Source organism: Leuciscus leuciscus (assembly GCF_965113295.1).
Source record: "Leuciscus leuciscus genome assembly, chromosome: 11".
Taxonomy (NCBI): domain Eukaryota; kingdom Metazoa; phylum Chordata; class Actinopteri; order Cypriniformes; family Leuciscidae; genus Leuciscus; species Leuciscus leuciscus.
The window spans coordinates 10,437,499-10,459,017 of NC_138735.1; the positions used below are offsets into that span (position 1 = coordinate 10,437,499).

Below are 21,519 nucleotides of genomic sequence, written 5' to 3' on the forward strand. Positions count from 1 at the left end.
AATTTACACAATATATGTAGCCTATAAACAAAGAGAAAGTACAGGGTTTACTTAAAAAAAAAAAAAAAAAACATTAGTTCTAACATTTTGTGATGTTCTAAAATGCATAATTTTCAGGCATTTAAGAAATGTCATTTTAGAACTGAAAATATTTGTTTTGCGATAGGAAATGATCAAAGGATCTGAGTGAAGTAATACTGCCTTTTCTATGCTGATAGGCGACATGGACTCGATCCAGCTCAATTTCCAGAATCTACTTCCGCGTTTTGCCGCCCACCGCTGACGACTGAGAAGACTTTTTACCTTGAGTATGTCCTAGTGTATCACTCCGCAGGGTCAGTGAGACTTTTTAAAAATACCTCCATGCAGTTTATAACAGAAATAACGTACATGTTTTGCGCATCACACCTCATATATTCGGTTTATAGATGTTCTGTACGAGTTGTGCGCAGTTTAAAACGGCAACACTGTCTTAAACGTTAAAGTGGATCTATTTGTCCGTTGCCGTGACAGGCAGTGTTTCGGTCTCTCTTAAACATGGCCACCATGATGGAGTAAACGCTACAACTTTAAAATTCATATAATCGAGGAAAACTATGCTTCTTTCACCCAAATGAGGAATGTTTCGACCTGAAATATCGTACCAAACGCTTAATCCACATGAGAGCTTTGGGAAAAGTTTCTTTTTGGATTACATTCTGAATTAAGTTGGCTGGAAGCTGGAAAGGAAAAAAGAATTGCATCAATTCCGTAAGCATTCGCTACTCTTTCATCATTACATACGCTTTCTGCCGTGATTATTTGTTTATATGTTAATGTTTATAGTTGTGTTTGGGTAAAATGCGCGCTATTTTGACGTTTGAAGTGAAAAACAAGTGTTGTTTTGGTTTGCATTTGAAAGTGGCGATAGTTGCAGCCTGTGTGAGTGTGAACTGTGAGAAGAGTAACATTGAAACATTGTAATGACAGATTGTTATAAAGTCTGAGCGCGCATATATCAATCCGCGGCTTTACGTCTTTAATTTGATTGAGGTCTTTAACTAATGACATAACTCCCTCACCATTAGAATAAACGAAAGTATTACATTTCATACGGGACATTAAAGGACAACGAGGAAGTAACGTGAAAAATATCTATCTGGGTTATAAAATAAGTTTGTATGTCGATGTTAGTTTCAGTTGAGTAAAGTGTGGACGACGTTGTTTAGTAAACGTCACACCGACGTTTGGTGGCTCAAAGTTGTTTTGTTTTCACATGGGTCCAGCCATCTTACTCGAGTCAAGATAAGAGCTGCTAAACTAACTAGTTTCCTTCAATCCTGGCTAATTTATCCCCAGGGTTAACCTGCTGTTTTAACATGTTGATTGTATAACTGGGGATTTTAACTTCCTTAGTTGTGCCAGCTTTTATCAAGTAAGTACGAAGTACTATTATGCTTTTCCTGCTGTACAGGGTTAGTTGACTTGACATGTCACGCAGTGACAGATCAGTGTGACGTGTTATACGGCGTCTACAACCATTATTTTCTAATTCGCGTTAAATTCTTGTAAATAGTTTTTAAGAGCTTGTATTAGGCTAGTTAAGGGACTACATGGAATATTTTTCTTTCTTTCTTTTAAATCTGTTTTGTCTCACTACAGGACTATTTAAGTGAACAGCTAAATTATTATAAATTAAATGTGAAAAATTTTAAAGTATTGTTAAATACTAGCATTTTAGCAGTTAGCATTTTAAATACACTTTTATATATATATATATATATATATATATATATATATATATATATATATATATATATATATATTCATATAGTTAATGTTTTGTATTGCATTGTACATAACGTATTGTCCGCCCAAAGACACTTAAAGGGACAGTTCACCCAAAAATGAAAATTATCCCGTGATTTACTCAACATCAGGCGATCCTATGTGTATATCTTCTTTCAGATGAACACAATCGGAATTATATATATATATATATATATATATATATATATATATATATATATATATATATATATATATATATATATAAACATTGCTTTTCCAAGCTTTATAATGGTAGTGAATGGCAGTTCTGATTTTGAAGTCCAAAAAGTGCATCCATCCGTCTGTCATAAAAGTAATCCATACGGCTTCAGGAGGTTAATAAAGGCCTTCTGAAGCAAAGCGATGGGGTTTTGTAAGAAAAATATCCATATTTAAAAATTAAAAAAATAAAATAACTAGCTTTTGGCAGACGGCCTACGCAAGTCGTCTTAGGCCAAAAGAGTAACCCCTGATGCCATGTAGGAGTAGCGTAGGCTCTGTTGCGTCTCCCGGTTCAAATAAATAAGGCTGGGCAACACACTCAAGCTCCGCATCTCTTATATCGAAATCCTCAGACATTTCTCTTTAAAATTTCTCGTTTTAGACATCTAGGCTAATTCGTGACTGGTGTCTTGTTTTGCTCTTTTCTCTGCGCTTCCACATTCATCAATACGTCGTGCGTTAGGTCAGGGGTTACTCTTTCGCCGTAAATCGATGCGTACGGCCGTCTGTCGGAAGCTAGTTATCATAGCTAATAAAGTTTTAAATATGGATATTTGTCTTTCTCAAACGCATCGCTTTGCTTCAGAAGGCCTTTATTAACCCCCTGTGGAGCCGTGTGGAGTTATTTTATGACGGATGGATGCACTTTTTTTGGACTTCAAAATGTCGTCCTCCATTCACTGCATTTATAAAGCATGAAAGTGCCAGGACATTTTTTTATATAAGTCTGATTGTATTCGTCTGAAAGAAGAAAGTCATATATACCGAGGATGGCTTGAGGGTGAGTAAACATGACGATATAAAAAAAAATCATATATTTAACAGTTTTGTTCCTAAAGTGTTTGGAGTGCCGTGATGTGACCAAGACAGCACACCACACCACACACTAACATATTCCATTCACAAACAACCAGAATTCTACGGAACACTTAGGCCGTGTGTCCACCAAAGTGTTTTTAGCCTGCTGAAAACACTAGGCTCTGCTGAAAACGCCTAGCTGTGAGTACTTTGTTGGTCGGTGTGGTATTAGTCCCGCCCCTCCTCCACTGTGATTGGACGGCGGAGTAAAAAATGACAGTGATGAGCACTGCGTTTTACCCAAAGCTGAACATTCTTCAACTCTCGGCGACCTGTAAAAAACGCTGAACGCTCAGCGCTGCAGCGTGAAAAAAACACTCAGCGCCTCGTTACACTCATGGCGTTTAGAAAATGCGGCGCTCCCATTGAAAACAATTTTAAAAATACGACAGCCGCTTGAAAAAACGCTTTGGTGGACACACGGCCGTAGGGGACATGGTGGTGGAAAGATAATATGAGATGGGAGGAAAAATAACAAGTCAGTGCTTTTGCGTTCTCTAGCAAATGTTTTACGTTCCTCTGAGAAACTTTGCATCCGCTCGCAAAACCTTTGTGTTCCCTCGCAAAAACTTTTGTTTTCGCTCTCGCAAATCTTTTGTGTTCTTTGCGAGACGCGAGTGAACGCAGTTTCGAGGGGGAACGCAAAAGCATAGCCAAATAATTTTTCCTCCCATCTCATTTTATGTTTCTTCACCATGTTGTCCCTTTAGGGGCTACATAGAGTCCCGACTGTGAACACGGAACATTTTGCTAAATCTATCGTGTTGAAACATGTAAACAAACAGACGGGAAAGAAGAAATGCCATAATAGTGTTTGGACTGCTTTTAACAGAAAATTTGCTTAAAATAAAGAAAAAAGGTTCTTCCGAGCAGATTCAATCACTCGCACCAACACATCGCGCCACAGGAAAACTGATAAGATAATCTGTAGAGCCATCAAGATAATCGGGACTTTACCTAAGATTGTCGGAAGGGGAGAATCGGGCCCAAAATCAGCCTGATTGATTATCTTGTAGTGTGTGGGTGCCTAATATGTAATAGTATACACTGTGAAAAAAGAAAAAAAAAGAAAATCCTGTCATTTTAAAGAAAAAATATCACAGCTGTGGTTACGAGATTTTTTTTTTTTTAAAGCTGCCGTCGGCAACATTTTTTTGATCATATTCAGTGTAATCGACACTATAATCCGACAGAACAACATAAATAAGGTGGTTTTAGAAAAAAACCCGAGCTTCTAACTCCACCTGGAGCGTGTTATTTGTTTTGCAAAAATCCAGCGCTCCCGCTTCATCTGGTCCAATCAGCGCAGGGGGGTGTGAGATCTGACTGTCAATCACAGGTCGTGCACACGCCACAGATCCCCCTCACTCGCGCACGTTAATATCACATGCACACGCCACACCTGAAGTTCGCCTGGAGATTGCATGAAGCGTGATGGCGGAGAGAAAATCTACTAACAAGCTTCCAATTCCTCGGTTATTGCTATTTATGGATAGATTAGCCAGGGCAGCCTACCTCCGAGTCCATGGTGTTGATAGATGCTGAAGAGACGGACGCGTTCACAGAAAATCAGGTACACACGCAAAGTGACGCACTGACGAGCACGACCTCGATGGGAGGGTGCTCGCTGGTAGTGGGGAGGGGCATGAGAGTTGTAAACATTCAAAATTTTGGCTAATCGACCCAATCTGCCAGACTTGCCGACGGCAGCTTTAAATACAGTGTACAAATATTTTACTATTTAAAATTGTAATAAAAAATTATAAAAAATGAACTACTAGGCCTAAATCTGTCTTGTAACTAACACTAAAAGCCACCATAACAAAACGGGGTAAAGAGAAAGCACATGAAGTTCATCAAAAGTCGTTGTTCCACAAGCTGAGGTAAATACTAATATATAGAAGGTGCATACAGTGTCATGTACAGTTGCACACACACCATCATGATAACACATAATAATGCAATAAACATTAATTTAACAACATAAGATGTAATCGAAAACCCTACACAACTGATAGACAAATAAATCTAAGAAGAAACGTCAAGTGTGAGGTGTCACAGGGAATTCTGGGGATGTCAGTTCATTATAAAATAATTCCAACTTCCAAAACCGTTACATTTAACATTTTTTCAAATTAAGTTTAAGGTTAGATATTACAGTTTCCCATTATATTGTAGGGGAACTTACTGTAAACCAATGAACAGGGTTTTTTGTACTGTATATATATTTTTTCAGTTAAAATGTGTCTTTTTTTTTTACAGTGTACTATTGTTTTCTGCAGTATATGTAGGCTATACTGTGCACAGTTTTCACATTTTCTGTATGAAAGGAATGACTAGCCTACACATTTTGGCAGAGCACAATATGCACACACTGTATGACAGAATGCACGTTTCATTTCCAGTGTCATTTAATTCACTCATTATTTGACTAGACTACTGACAGTTAAGACCAACATTACAAACTAGCCACTTAGTTTTTTTTGTAAAAATGATAAATGGGCACTATTTGCTACCATGATTATTGAAATATAAATATAATATATTGAAATATAAATAGTAGAAAATATATAGGCAGTATTGATAGTATGCACACAGTATTTAGTAAGCTTTCTCAATTCTGAACGTTGCCTTTCCACTGCTTCTGCAGCTCTGCTGAATGATTCTCATAATAGTAGGAGACCAATTTTCACTTTAAGTGGTTTAATGAGACACATGAGAATTGGTTGAGTTCAGCTGCATCAATGGCAGCCTCTCCAGAGGAGTTCAGATCAGACCTATTCATCACTGCTCGACCTTGCACCGAATCTGCTCACATACAAACACTCTGTTTAAGAAAACGGACTGGAAAGCAAAAGTTTTTGTTCTTAAGTTACAGTTAAATCAAAAAAAGTGTTTTTGTTTAAATTCAATGTCACAGCGGGAATGACGGTCACATTTTCTGCAGTGTGTAGCCAGTGTTGTTTTCATAAACAAGTCCCACGGTACCTGGATGTTGTCTGGTGTTACATGCGTTCAGTGATCATTGACACCAAAAGCCCTCTGGTTTGGGCTACTTAATGTCCAGTCCCTGTGCTGTTGAGTTTCAAGTTGCTATTTCGTCACATTCGTCTCAGTGAGAAGTTACCGAGACTAGTATCTGGTGAAGGATTGCCTTGCCCTAGCGTGCTCAGTTTACTGTCATCTACCAGTGATACCTGGAAACGAAGTCTGAATTCAGTAGAGCAGTGTTTGATGTGGCATGATTTCTGTCACTGATTCTTAGAGAGCTTCATAGTGTATTCCAACAATGCTGGTCTTTATTTAAATCTGTAATAGTTAAGCATTATTTTAAGTATAAAGTATTTAATGTAGCTGGATTGCTATATAAATAATGAAACAAAAAGTTTCAGTATAATTTATGGCTTTATTTGTGGGCATTTGTGCTGACTGCTCACTGCAACAGTCTTCCGTAAGTTCTGATAAGATAAAGTCCATAATCTGATTGTGAATGTATAAACATGCGTGCGTGTGATCCTCCTGTCCTCCTTATGTCACCCTATAACTGTCTTTTACATGGATCTGATTTATGGACTAAAACAGCAAGAGCATGTCATCATTAACACTGTAATCATCTTCAATAGCAAGATATGGACATTCATGTTACAATGTTTTTAGTGTGAAAAGATCCCTTACTAACCTTTTGTGTGTAAAGTTATATTTTCTTTTTACCATGAAACCGTAAGCGTTAACCCTGTATTGCTGTTAAACACAGTTTAATTATTTTTTTTTTGCTGCACAAATAATATATAGGGCCTATATTTTTAGTTTTAAGAGAGGAGTTAATTTAAGTGCTCCCCCCTCCCCCCAAATGTAAGCTTTTAAGCTTTTTTAAAGGTGACATATTATGGCCCTTTTCACAAGATGTAATATAAATCCATGGTGTCCGCAGAATGTGTCTGTAAAATTTCAGCTCAAAATACCCCCTCAGGAAGAGGTTCCAATTTTTAGACTGCATCTGGACGTTTCTGAATGGTTAGTGGATATACGTACTAGTTGTTGTGGAGTTACATTGATTCATCTCATCGACTCGCATGTACCGTCATGTTTTACACAATTATTTGTGTAAAACACACATCTTTTACACAAGTTGACACAGTTCCCTGAGGTCTTTATAAGACAATTGTGAATTTTTGGTTCAAAATACTGCAAGGATGAAGCCTGAGCGAGAGATTGCATGCTTTGCTCGATCCTTTGCCATTGAGTTAGAAGTGGTTACACTGTTGTTTCTTGCGAAAACCAAATGTCGGCGCCACGGGTGGAAAAGTACAGATTGAGAGGCGGTAATATTATAATAAGATCCCCTTCCTATGTCAGAAGGGGAGCGAAATCTGATAGGCAAATTTTTTGACATGCTTGTAGAGAAAGGCTTAACAAAACAAAGTTACTGGGATTCACTTTTCACGTTTTCTGGGTTGGTAGATGCACTGTTTATAGCACTTAAACATGGAAAAAGTCAGATTTTCATGATATGTCCCCTTTAAAATATAACATTTCTGCCTTTGTTTCCCCTAAAACAGGGGTCAGGGAACCTTTTTTGACCAAAGAGCCATATATTTTTATATAATAAAAATTATTTTAAAGAATAAAATGTTTTTTAGTTTTTTTACCCATGTATAATAAATAAGGTTATGATACCCAAAATTGTAGATACCAGTGAAATTTAACAATTCTCGATTCCAATTGATTCCACAGCTAAAACTACTAATAAAAATGTCAAAAGTAAACAGTCACAAGTAAACGGTCATTAATAAAAAATAAAGAACAAATAAACAATTAAACTAAAAGCAATAACACAAATAAATAAATACAATAGAAAAAAGATACAAATGTCATAATCAGTGCTTTTAAGTTTTTCAGGTACAGAAATGGAATGAAGTTATCAAATGTAAAATAACACTGCAAATAATCTTCACGGTACAAACTAAATAAAGATCAATCCTTATTAAGGTTACAAAAACGTTATTCAGTGAAGAGCAGGGAATTACTTGTCTTTTGTAGTTTGATCAGGAGCAGAAATTTTAGGCTGCTGTCACTTTAAAGGGATAGTTCACTTTGAAATTAAATTTTGGTATGTTTTAGCTTACCTCAAGGGCATCCAAGATGTAGGTGTCTTTTTTTCCGCAGTAGTTTCAATTTTGATATTTTTAGGTCAAACCGTTCTTGTCTGTCAGTCATATAATGCAGGTCTATGGTCACTGTCTCAAAGAGCATGCACAGAGTCCAAATTAAAACAATTCCCCATCGTCCAAATTAAACAATTCCCCATCGTAAGTACACATTGGTGGCCTAAGACACGAAACGAGCGGTTTGTGTGAGAAACCGTAGCCAAGGCGACATCTAGTGTATATATCTATACCCGCCCGCGCTCTCAGATCACTTGGACGTGGCTGTGTTCAAGAGGTAAAAACGATATAAATACTGTTCGTTTTCTCACACAAACCGCTCGTTTCGTGTCTTAGGCCATCAATGTGTACTTACGATGGGGAATTGTTTAATTTGGACGATGGGGAATTGTTTTAATTTGGACGATGGGGAATTGTTTTAATTTGGACTCTGTGCATGCTCTTTTAGACAGTGACCATCGACCTGCATTATATGACTGACAGACAAGAACGGTTTGACCTAAAAATATCAAAATTGAAACTTCTGCGGAAAAAAAGACATCTACATCTTGGATGCCCTTGAGCTAAGCTAAAACATACCAAAATGTAATTTCAAAGTGAACTATCCCTTTAAGACATAGCCTAATGCACTGATCCATTATATGTTCTTTCTCTACTGCTTACTTTAACCATAACTGACTATGTTTACTCGCAAAGGTGGGCATTTGGAGATACATTTCTGTGAATTTGTCCATTAAATGCAGGGAGACGTGAAAGAGAATTACATTTATTATTTGCACTCTGATTAGGGCTGCACGATTAATCACAATTAACATGACATTGCACTTAAACCGTTTTGGCTTATTTCAATTATGAAATCGCAAAGGCTGCAATTATTTTTTATGCACAACTTGTCAGTGAAGAGCGGCTCTGTGATCAGTAGTAAACGCTGCTCCATCTGACAGCACTGCGAGTTTGAGTCGCTTATAACGTGCATTTGAAAAAGCAACGTGCTTCAAACATCTTTCCAAACATGAGAAGCATTTATGAACCTCTTGTCCAACAAAAGACAACATTTAATAACATGTTTTTACTCCAAACTCACTTCATAACGACAGTTGAGCATCCTTCTGTGAGATGATGTGGCTTCTTCTCACACAAAATAAGGCAGTCGTGTGTTTATTAGTCATGTTAGATCAACCAAAGCGTTTATTCAGCTACAGATAGTATGATGCCCATTGGGATTTCCTGGAATGACGGCACATATTCAAGTCCTCCTGGGAAGTTCGTACGTACGAGGTGGGAAGTCGTGCTTATTACGGCATGTGCGTTCAAGTCACTTTCGTCGGAGCAAAATGGCGGAGTACTTTCTCTTAATTAATTACACAAAAATACAGTAAGATTCTTAAACTCTTGTTCTAGAAAATGAAGAACAAAAAAATGTGCATCAGGTGTACTTTGTATTTTTGTTTTTTTTATTAATTTATGAAGCCACTGCCAACTCATCGTTACATGTTGCATAGTTATATTATAATACTATCATATTCTGTGTTGGCGATTAGCTAACTGCGCTGTAAATAGAAAAGCCTGACAATATCACAGCTAAATACCTTTAAGTATTGTGTATTCCGCCATGTTAATCACTGACACGCACCCAACTCGTAAAGATCGGAGCTTAGAGAAAATCCCGAGCTCCCCACTGGTTTTTACGACATTGTGGTGGCGTTCAAGTGCGTTCAACTCGTAAATACGATCTATACGAGATGACTTGAACGCACCAAAACTTCTGCGGGGCATATTTGGAGTTTCTGCGCAAGAGCGCCCTCTGGCTTTGAGATGGAGCAGCATTTACTACTGATCACAGCGTACTGTGGATAAAATAATTGTAGCCTTTGCCAAATCCAGTGCGGTTTAATTTCGATTAATCGTGCAGCCTAAAGTGATTGAGACGCAGATGTGTGTGCGCACAAAACTTACAGAGTTCTTTCACTTGAATTCCTAAATTGGCAAGGCTTGAAATAGCGTGCAAATTATAAACTTTCTTGACCATGCAGGACTGGTCTGATCGGGACAGTGACAGTTCCTTCAGCTGTCACACTGAAAGGCACTCCTGCATCCGCCATGTTAAGCACTGAATGAATGACAGGGTCCCACGAATGTCGCCATTCAATGTCGCCCAATGTAAGAGGATGACATTTTGTGGAGAAGACTTGTAATAAGATTAACATCAATCAGATGATATGTCCAATGTTTGCGGAAATAATTATGAAAAAATAAAAAAATGTGTCTTTTGAGAATCGATATCGAATCAATCACATTTAAAAAAAAAAACGCACACAGTGCTTACATCTCCTGTTTTCGTGAATACTCGACATATTGCCATTTTGACATATTTCTGTGTGTATCTGGCCTTTTATGCACGCAACCGAAGACAAAGGCTAATGCTTGTACTTGTTCCACTCGGAGCGCGCACAGAAAGCATCCTGTCAGTAGCGGATTCAGTTTTGTGGCTTATAGCGCTTTTAATATTTCTTTTTAATATCAAGCACATCCCTCTCTTTTGTTTCTCATTCATTCATATTTCGTTGTTAATAACTTCAATCAGTATCATCAACTGAAAGCTGCATGGATTACCATAAATATGACACATTTATAAGACATAAAAGGTCTCTATGACAAAAGCGAAAGTATCCGGAGAAATGTCTCAAAACACCAGTTTAAATAAAGTGAAATGTTTGTCCAGTCACTTTTTTGTATATACTTGTACATTTCTGCTGCTGTTCACTGCTAAAAATTGTTTTCACCATTACCACAAACAAGCTACTAAGCTGAGTGCAGGAACGCTCTAGATTACCATAGAAACGTAAGCGCTTTGCTGTTGATTGCTGTCATGGCAGTTGAGACCTGGCGAGCCTTAGGTTCCTGACTGCTGCTCTAAGAAGAGCCCCATTCGCATCCATTCTGACTGCCTTACTGTAACCTGTCCAAAAAAACCAAAACAAAGATATGTCATCAAAACCATGCCACTCCAATTGACTCGTATGAGGCATAACTTATGAAATCGCTCATACCTCCTCAGATCACATCATTTTGTGGACAATTAATAGAAATGCTCACTCTTTCTAAAGAAATGTGACAAACATTTTTTATCAATATTTTTCTAAATGTGTAAGCCTTGGGACTTAAAAGCCTTAATGGAGTTGTTTTGTGCATTCCTGTGATCGTAAATAAATGGAATTGGTGCAACTGAATAGTTATGCGTTCTCTTTTTGTGTGTAATGTTAAATAGAATACCAGTTTGATTCAGCATGGTTGATGTGGACTCCTGACACAAATTAATAAATTACTGTCACTGTAAAAAAAATTCTTGTAAAACATAGGTCAAATATTGATGCTGTTGTCAGAGGTCTTTATGCTGTTAGCCCTGGCTCGCACTGCCCCGACAGTGGAAAAGCAGCTAATATTGGTCAATCTCTAATTTGCATTTATTTTAATAAAAACAAGACAGGTAACGTTATTCTGCCTGACATCACGTTGTGATTTATGTAAGAATTTGTTTTATGGGTAGTTAATTACTTTTTGAAAATAGTGAGAATGTGAGCCTCCTCAACATTAATATCAAGAGAAAAAGTTCAACTTTTAGAGCAAACAGGGTTGTTACTTTAATGTGAAGTGATGAGATGCATAGGGATGCGCCGATCCGATACTCAGTATCGGTATCGGCTCCGATACTGCCATTTTTGCCGGATCGGGTATCGGTCAGACGAGGCCGATCCAAATCCGATATGGTGGTATACTATTCAGTGTTATTGTTAAGCCCCACAAAAGGCATACAAACATTATAAAGCACCATAAGTTTTCATGCATAATATTATAAGTGTTCTGAAGCCATTATATAGTATAATGTGAGATAGAAATTAATATTTAAGTCGTTAAATTCAAGCTCACGTAAACGTTTCCCTCAGCTGCGGCTGTCATTCTCCATTCAGCATTCAAACAGCGCGTCGCGTTCAGTTACGACAGTTAACACGATGAAACTCTCTCCAAGATGATTCAATGTTACTATTATTATACTTGATCTGTAGATAAAGATCTATGGTTTCGCATAAAACAACTTTATCTTGCTGGATTTTATTGCTGTACCTTAATCATAGGGGTGGTAGTGGCGCAATGGATAAGACACATGCCTTTGGTGTGAGAGACCCGGGTTCGAATCCACTGTGAGACACCAATGTGTCCCTGAGCAAGACACTTAACCCCTAGTTGCTCCAGAGGCGTGTGACCTCTGACATATATAGCAATTGTAAGTCGCTTTGGATAGAAGCGTCAGCTAAATGAATAAATGTAAATGTAAATGTAAATGTTACTTTCTACCGGGTGTCTGTTAGATCACAACACTGGAGTAAAGTCAGAGCACTATTTGTTCTTCGCGCACACAGTAACTGAAATTTAAAGGGATAGTTCACTTTTAAATTAATTTTTGGTATGTTTTAGCTTAGCTCAAGGGCATCCAAGATGTAGGTGTCTTTTTTTCCGCAGTAGTTTCAATTTTGATATTTTTAGGTCAAACCGTTCTTGTCTGTCAGTCATATAATGCAGGTCGATGGTCACCACTTCAAAGAGCATGCACAGAGTCCAAATTAAAACAATTCCCCGTCGTCCAAATTAAACAATTCCCCCATCGTAAGTACACATTGATGGCCTAAGACACGAAACGAGCGGTTTGTGTGAGAAAACGAACAGTATTTATATCGTTTTTACCTCTTGAACACAGCCACGTCCAAATGTTCTGATCTGACGTGTACGCAGACTGGTGCATAGATATATACACTAGATGTCGCCTTAAAGACATTCGTTCCAATGAACTGCCGTAGACAAGGCGACATCTAGTGTGTATATATCTATGCACCAGTCTGCGTACACGTCAGATCAGAACATTTGGACGCGGCTGTGTTCAAGAGGTAAAAACGATATAAATACTGTTCGTTTTCTCACACAAACCGCTCGTTTCGTGTCTTAGGCCATCAATGTGTACTTACGATGGGGAATTGTTTAATTTGGACGACGGGGAATTGTTTTAATTTGGACTCTGTGCTTGTGTTTTGAGATAATGACCATAGACCTGCATTATATGACTGACAGACAAGAACGGTTTGACCTAAAAATATCAAAATTGAAACTACTGCGGAAAAAAAGACACCTAGGCTACATCTTGGATGCCCTTGAGGTAAGCTAAAACATACCAAAAATTAATTTCAAAGTGAACTATCCCTTTAAAACTGTTAAAAGAAAATGCTGAATAGACTATTGATAGATACTGTATAATATACTACGCATCAATATGTATTTTCTTTGTGATTTAAACTTTTCAATGCGGACTCGACCCGCTGCGCGCTGTGACTCATGTTGCTTCAAGTGCATCATTCTGCGCTCGGGATGCGCATAAGCGCTTTGTGCCGCATTTTATTGGAGCCTTTCATAATAATACAGTGACGCAACGAAAGATTATTAATAGCCTTTCTTGTTCTGTCCTATCTATCATATGTTGATACCTCATTAAACAGCTGTGCTATACATTTAAAAAATGTCTCATTTTATACTAGCCTATATACAATAATTGATATTTTAGATTTTTGTTATCTTGTTTTTCATGAATGTATTTTACAACGATACAAAGAGCAATGTGTAACGTTTGACCAGATTTAGTGTTACACTTATTGGCCCTCATTTATCAAAAGTGCGTACACCAAATTTCCAGCGTACACCTGGCGTACACCCAAAACCACGGTGACTTTGAGATTTATCAATATGAACGTTGGCGTACGGCACGCTCAAATCCTACGCCAGCTCAGGAGGTGGTGTACGCACGTTTTGAGTGCGGGAATGCGCAGAAAAACAATTCCTAACACCACAAAACGCACTGACAAACTAAAAGATATGATATATTATGACCCACTGTAAAAAAACAACATAGTAGGCTAATTATAAACTTCAGTGTTTATTTTTGTGCAACATGGACTTCAATGTTTAAGTTGTGTGACTTTACCAAAGCATTTGAATTGTAGGCATATGTATTCCTTCAGTTGCGAGCCTGTGCGCTTTACCTGACGTTTCAAGCCTTGTTAAATACTTTCGCCTGGCTCCGCAGCGCGAGTCTCCGCAGACTGCGCGTGCACCTCCCCAAACGGACGAGGCGTTTATACTCGACGTGCTCGCCGTTGTACTATTCTCTGAATAACGATGGTTAGGCCAGGGTTAGGCCCGGCAGGTGTGCACGGACTGGGTTTAGTAATGAAAGGCTTTCAATGACCAACAAAATTATTCAGACTGACAAAATAATAAAAATGACATTCTTCTTTTAAATAATAATAGCCTAATAATACAAATAATAATAATAACGACATTCTTCTTCTAAATAACAATAAGAGTCATTAATAATAAAAATCTAGAAATCAATTTTGTTTCTTTCCACTTCCCTGGTTTCGCTTTCTCTTTCTCAAAGAAGTTTCTCTTCTTTGCCGTCTTCCGTGTGTCCATGGCGTAAAATGAGGGCGTGGGGGAAGCGGAGACTTGAATATATAGGGGCGTGTTATTCTAATGACGATCGTTTTCAGCCGCGGCATTTATCAAGGGCAGGTATTGCGTACACCTGGATTTCAAAGGTACGCACAGCTTCATAAATCAGGCGGCGAGAGGAGTGTAAGCATAATCTTACGCCAACATATACGCCCGTTTCTACGCAAGATTGATAAATGAGGGCCATTGTCTCTAATTTGTTCCCCACTAAACATTTTTTTTCACAAAATGTTCATATTTTATACAATTATACAACTCGTGATTTTTCTAGACAAAATTTTACTGCTGAATTATCCACTAATCTAGTTTATAATAGCATTTATGTCAGATTATGATCATATATTTTTTTGTTGTTGTTGTTTTTCTTTATAATGAAGTTGTCTTTATTAAGTGTTTAACACACAAAATAGGGATTATCAGTTCAACATACTTGATTAAAAAAAAACTGCGCTGGTATCGGATCGGTATCGGTCGATACTCAGAATTTTTGGTATCGGAACGATTCTGGAAAAAGTGGTATCGGTGCATCCCTAGAGATGCATTGTGAATTCTAGAAATGAGGATAAGGCCAGGATTTTGCCAGGATTTGTCTTGTGTTTTGTAGTTGTGAGGTGGACTGTTGAACACATTTGCTTGTTTCTGATGTTTTCATTGAAGTGTTTTGTATGTGTTAGAATTATGATATTTTTTATTCTTTGGTAATGACACATAACTCACATGATTTTAAGTAGGGCACAATATATTTAGTATCAATATCACAAAGTGCACATCTGCGATAGTCACATCGCAGGATGTGCAATGTCACGTATAGGGATCATAGTTGATCCGTTCGAACCAGGCATCACCGTTCGAAACGCAAGTGATACTTGGATTAATTGCAAAGTCCAACCATCGAGTGAAAATGTATCATTTACACGTGTTTTAGGTCCGTAAGTTTAAACATTTATGAGATTTTAAACCATTTGAGACTAAGAAGACGCGAAAGCTGTTTTCTGTGCGCACACACAGAGCAGCAGGACCTGAACGCCGAATTCCGTTCTCTTTCACGTCTATTTGTGCTTGAACGGACTCATAGGCCCTGTCCCAAATGGCACACTTCATGACCACTTTCGGTCTTGTGGACTTACAATGGCTGCCGCGTGCGCGTGTCCGTTAAATCCGTGAGACCGCAGTGTGTCCCATTTGTCATTTTTAGATCTCAGAAGAGTGCTCGCGAGCGCCCCCCGTGTGGTCGATTTGCGCCCTTGATGCACACTTTTGCCGAGCCTGCGCTGATGCGGACTCCGCTGCAGACTTCTTCCCGACAGTCAAAGCAGCATTACGTCACGAAAGTGCGGACTCAGAGGAAGACTGCGAGTGGGAATTAGGGTTCCATTAGGGAAAGGGCAATAGATGCAAAATTGTCAAAATGGCCGTCTTGACGAGTATCCTCGTAAACTCAGTCGCTTATGGCATACGTGAACTTAAACAACTTTTTGTAATAGGGAATCTTTAACATTTTGGTATAGATTTTAAACATTTTCTAAAGAATACCAATATTAATATATCCAACAAAACTCTGTTGTCTTATACCTTTAATTACATGTTGTTTAATGAACGCCACATTGTTTTTGTTTTATTTAGAATTGGACATATCAGTCAGTCGGTCTTTCAAATCTCTAATTTATGACTTACTAGTGATTCCTTTTGACTGACTCATTAGAAAGAACTGGGTTCATAAGTAAGGTTATTTTTTTCCCCCTTTTTTTTGCGAATCAGACATGACTTGTTGTTCTTTTGTTTTGTTTGTTCTTTTCTGTTTGGGACTTGTGTTGTGTGCAGGAAACCTTTGAAAATGAAAGTAAAATGTGAACGGGCATTCAAAACGGTGCATGTCCACTGGCACGGATCAGAGTGAGCGTTTTCAGTTCATTCCTAATCAAAGGAATGCCTGTGCTTCCGTGCGCATTTTACTTTCACTTTCGTCTTTATTTTTTTGTATTTGTATAGTGTATTTCACACATTAACCAGTAATTCAGTTTCACATTCCCGTGTTTCATGTCTTGCTCTTGCAGAAGATAAAATCACTCTTCTGAACTTGTACTATCAATGTCATTTGCTTTGGAATATCGGGAGAAACTTATTTTACTTGAAACTTCTTTTTACTCAACGTGCCACGTTTTAAGAATGCCGTGTCATGCGTTAGGCGCTGCAGAAGACGCGAGCGTCAGCAACAACAGTTAAATACATCAGGGGCTCGTTCTTCGTACGTCGCTAACTCAGTTAGCTGGATTTGATTGTTGGCGATTTGGCATGATCTTGGATTGTTTGGTTCTTCGACGCTCATCCTGGACTTGCTGTCATAGCAACAGGTGCGCAAACTTGAACCTGCTCGGGAGCAGGCTTATTTCATGTAAACAGGATTAGATCCCGGCTTTATAAGCGGAGCTGATACGGGAAGTCCAGCGCAGCGCGATAGTGCACTTTCTGAGATTGAAATTTTTTTCTCGTGACTCGTGAGATTGTCGTTTACATTATTAATTTGTTGGAAACGCACATTATTTTCGACTTGTCGGAGTCGGGCTTTAACTACAGCACAAACTGTTTGCATTGCCCTATGATTATTTGCGAGTGGCTCTTTCCTTTACACTATTGGAGCAGAGAACTTGATGGAAAGTGCTGTCTGTCGTGTCATTCGGAGTTTACCTGGCGCTTTTAGGTTTAAAAAACAGTTTTAGGTTTTTAAGACCCAATGTTGTAAAGCAGTTTTTTTAAAGCAGTTTTTTTTTTTTTTTTTTTTTTTTTTTTTTTTTGGCTATCATTTTTTATGAAGATCATGCAATCATGACCATGCCGATTACAGTATGTCACTCAGGCTTCACTAACGTGATTGGTACCATAGACTATAGGCTTCCATAGACTGCCATCAAGGCCTCAATGAAGGGGATTATGTGAACAGAAAGGGGGTTCACAATGTAAATGTGCAGCCCAGTTACTATTGGGAGTCTTAATATTCCAGATTAATAAATATCAAATAAAAAAAGTCAGTTGACTAAAATCTTCCATATCACAAATGTGAAAGCAAAATGGCCAGGATCTGTGCATGACTTAAGAATTTTCAGAGATTCACATTTATGCACATTATTTGAAAGTGTTAAGGAAAGTTCCACAATTAAATATCAAGCTCACTGTATTACATACACTTATGCTGATCCTAACAGAACTGCATTTCTTCATAGGTGATTATGACATGTTCCTGCCTGCAGACAGGTGTTTATGACCCCATTCCCTGACCCAAACCAGTTACAATGCAGTAGCCAGGACAAGGGCACACAATGAAATGAACTTTGGCTAACTAAAGTGAAGATTTCAGTGTCTGATAAGTCTGAGGTTTGCACACCTGACAGGGCCTGTGACATTGCTGCATGTGCCATATTACACAACATTGCCCAAAAAAAAACTAAAAAAACCTTTTCATTATAATATAATGAAAAGTTTAATAAAAGACCAATATACTTAGTTCCTTGAGTTTTATTTCAATTGTTCTTTGTAAAGAAAAGCCAGTGTTCAAGTGCCTGCAACAAGAGATATTAGACACATGCCTCATGCAACAAATAAAAAGGAAAAGTTGTCTATCCACTGCCCACCTGTAGGCCTATGTCTCCTCTGTCTGTGCAGACTCTTCTGTAGGCCTTTCTGTAGATGTGGAATCCTGACACTTATATTGCTGCCATAAAGCATACAAGTATAAATGAAGTAAAGTTATTTATGCACTTGCAGGTAGGCTAGTTCCTCCATATGACAGTTATCTGAGAGGGTTTATTCACTGTCCAGTGCAATGGAAACAAATGGACATTACAAAGTCTTATACTTTCTTTCCTTTGGAAAGTTATAAAAAAAAAGTCCACTTATTTCAGCCACCACTTTCTTGGGAACAGATACAAGTGTTGGTGTATTATGTAAAAGTGCACAAAAGAGGAAAACACAATGTCATTATGAACTACACTCTGGAAAAATATTTGTACATTAATATAAGTTTATTAGTTTTGTCAAAGCAATTCATCATTACTCAAGATTTAACAGTTGAAATGACTATACAGCCTTAATTTAATGCAGCAAAAATTATTTTACAGTGTAGGCTACTAAGATCTTTTCTTCTTTTTTTTTTTTTTGCTCAGCCTTTTTCTTGGTTGCTTTTATAAACAGCCAACCATTTATTTAACAGTGTCTTTTATAAAAGAGACTATAATATAACAAAAAAATTACCATTATGTAGAATATTTTTGTACTTCACTTTTGTTTGTTCCCATGTTCTAGTGTGGTGACTCTGACATTACAATGAACAAAGTAATTATGCAATTATTCAAATACAAAAATATAGGCTAATAAGTGATAAAAAAACATCTAACATGGCCACTTCTAACGGATTTAAATTGTCTGCTACTTTTTGCCAGCCCTCTCTCCTGGCTTTTGCAGACTTTGAGGTGTTCCCTGGCGTTTTGCATTAAAACATTAAAATTCCGAATAAACTTCGACTATTAGTTCTTGCTCTGCTGCGGAGAAAAACTGTGCGCGCTCTTTGGCCATGCTGAACAGCCAATAGCAGCGTTGCTGATCAATGTTTCTACTATCGATACATGTCCCCTTTTAACCCAGCGCATGAACGCGCAATTATCTCAGATAACTCAATCCAGCGATACTAATCCTATCCGGCAAGTGTGTTCGAAGAACCGAGTTAGCCAGATCATGATTAGCACGATGATATTATCTTGGATGTGTCATTTGATCTCGGATGTAATAAGCAACGTACGAAGAACGAGCCCCAGTATAGCATTGTTCATAAACAATGGAAAAGTAGCACAGTGGAATGGAATAACATTATATTGGATCCATGAATTTAAGCCTAGGTCTTAAAGTCTTAAAGCCTAATATTCTTGCTGCCTGTGGTTTTTTGACAAGAATATAATTAACAAGAATAACTTGTGCGACTTTTAATTAAATTAAAAAAACATTTGATTTATACATTGAAGACTATGCAGTGTTATTTTACAATTTGGGCCAGTAGAAAAAATCCTTAGCATTGAGCCCTGGTGTGTGTGTGCTTCAAAAAAGGCAGCGCATTTATACAGATAGAATGATGATAAAACTGTCCCCCAACAAAACATTTGGTATTTTGCATGCTTTAAATCAGACACAGAGATCAATTAGTTTGGAACGATAACATTTTTAAAAATGATTTAGCAACAGAAAGAGAGATTGTGTGTGTGTGCATTATCTGCATCTATGGAGCATCCCTCTAATAACAATAAAGCTGCAAGTTTAATTATATCAAAAACAGATACATTACCACTTTTTGGCAGCTTTCAGTATCTTATTAAACTTATTTTATTAATAAATATCGCTTTGCTAAGTTTATGTGCATCCCCTTACCCCCACCCCCCGCAAAAAATAAATAAAAAAAATAAATCCACCGTCACAGCCCTACACTCATATGGACGTTACTGGACATGGTACTCCACCAGAGTTCACAGTCCAAAGCTGTGAAGTTGCTAATAACAAATTGGCGTAAGCTGACAGATAGATGCTGGCTTTCTGGTTCTCTTTTGTGTGCAATGCAGCATGTTATATTTAGCAACTTTATCCCTATAGTGTTTGCACCTGTGTTATCTTCAGTGTATTGCATAAGCCACATAATAAACTCATGAATGTTGCAGTTACCACATGGACATGTATCCTACGTAAATGTTGCAGACTTTCATTTGGGAGGTTGGGTACACTCTTGTTGAAGTTAACAAATTCAAGTTGTTTGTAGCCCAACGGGACAGATCAGATGTTGAGCTAATTTTACCCAGGAAATTGGTTTATTTAACCCATTGGTTTATTTAACCCAGCTATTTTCCATATACGTTTTGTCTTTAGAAATGAGTTGTTCACTTCTGTAACGCGGTATGACTGACTTATGGACTAATCCTTAATCAGATTTGTTGTTGATTATTTTCCATTGTCGATAATAATCGATTTTATCGATTAGTTGTTGCAACCTTGTAAAATATTTTAGATTTTTTTTTTTTTTACTATAATACTAGCTTTTTTATTTTTGTATTTATTCTTACGTGAATTACAGATTAACTTGCGCTCAACTATTTACATGATAACTTCCTTTATTTTCAAGTCTCATATTTTAGCCTCATATTTTACACTACAGTAGCATATTTTATATACCATTTTGTACAATATTGCCAACATTTAAGTTTGTTTAACAAAGATTCTAAGTAAAAATTAAACATTCAAAAGTAATTCAAGTGTAATTAACCATTCTCTTTTATCCTATTTCCACCGTAAACAGGTGCTGGTTCTTGTGCCGGAGTTGGGCTTGGGTTCGCCCTGCCTTTCAAATCAGTGTTGGGTGTAAATTACTTCAGTTAAAATTATTGTAAATTAAATAGTTTTTCTTGAAAAAGTAAAGTTATGGATTACTCTTAATCTTTCTGTAATTTAATTAAAGTTACTTCTGATGTAATTGCACCAAATACTGTTTAGACTATAGAACAATTCTATATAAAACAATAGTGGATTTAACATCAAAATGATTGAAAATTTATGCTTTTAGGGCTGCAACAACTAATTGATAAAATCGATTATTATCGACAATGGAAAATAACGATTAGTCCATCAGTCAGTCATGCCGCTTTACAGTAGTGAAGAACCCATTTCTAAAGACAAAACACATATGGAAAATAGCGAAGGACACAGAGTGAGCTGCTGCGGGAAAGGTACATGATCCAAGTTGTCTGAAACATGAGAATGCTTTAAGCGCTTCAAACAAAAGCTTAAGCATTTACCGCGTCTTGCCCTGTCTTGCTTTGACAGATGCGTGTGCTGTTTAATGGCTTTGACACATGTTTTCCTCAGCACATAACTTACATTTCAT

At 37.5% G+C, this 21,519-nt stretch overlaps 1 protein-coding gene across 4 annotated transcripts in view; it reads left to right on the forward strand.

The window, feature by feature from the left end:
* The first annotated feature begins 334 nt into the window (after nucleotides 1-334).
* kmt2ca (lysine (K)-specific methyltransferase 2Ca) overlaps nucleotides 335-21,519 on the forward strand; it is a 150,455-nt gene continuing 129,270 nt past the window's right edge. For all 4 annotated transcript variants that reach the window (XM_082184953.1, XM_082184954.1, XM_082184955.1 and 1 more), the window contains exon 1: nucleotides 335-750. The gene's annotated coding sequence lies outside the window, so the exon portion shown is untranslated. The remainder of the gene's footprint in view (nucleotides 751-21,519) is intronic.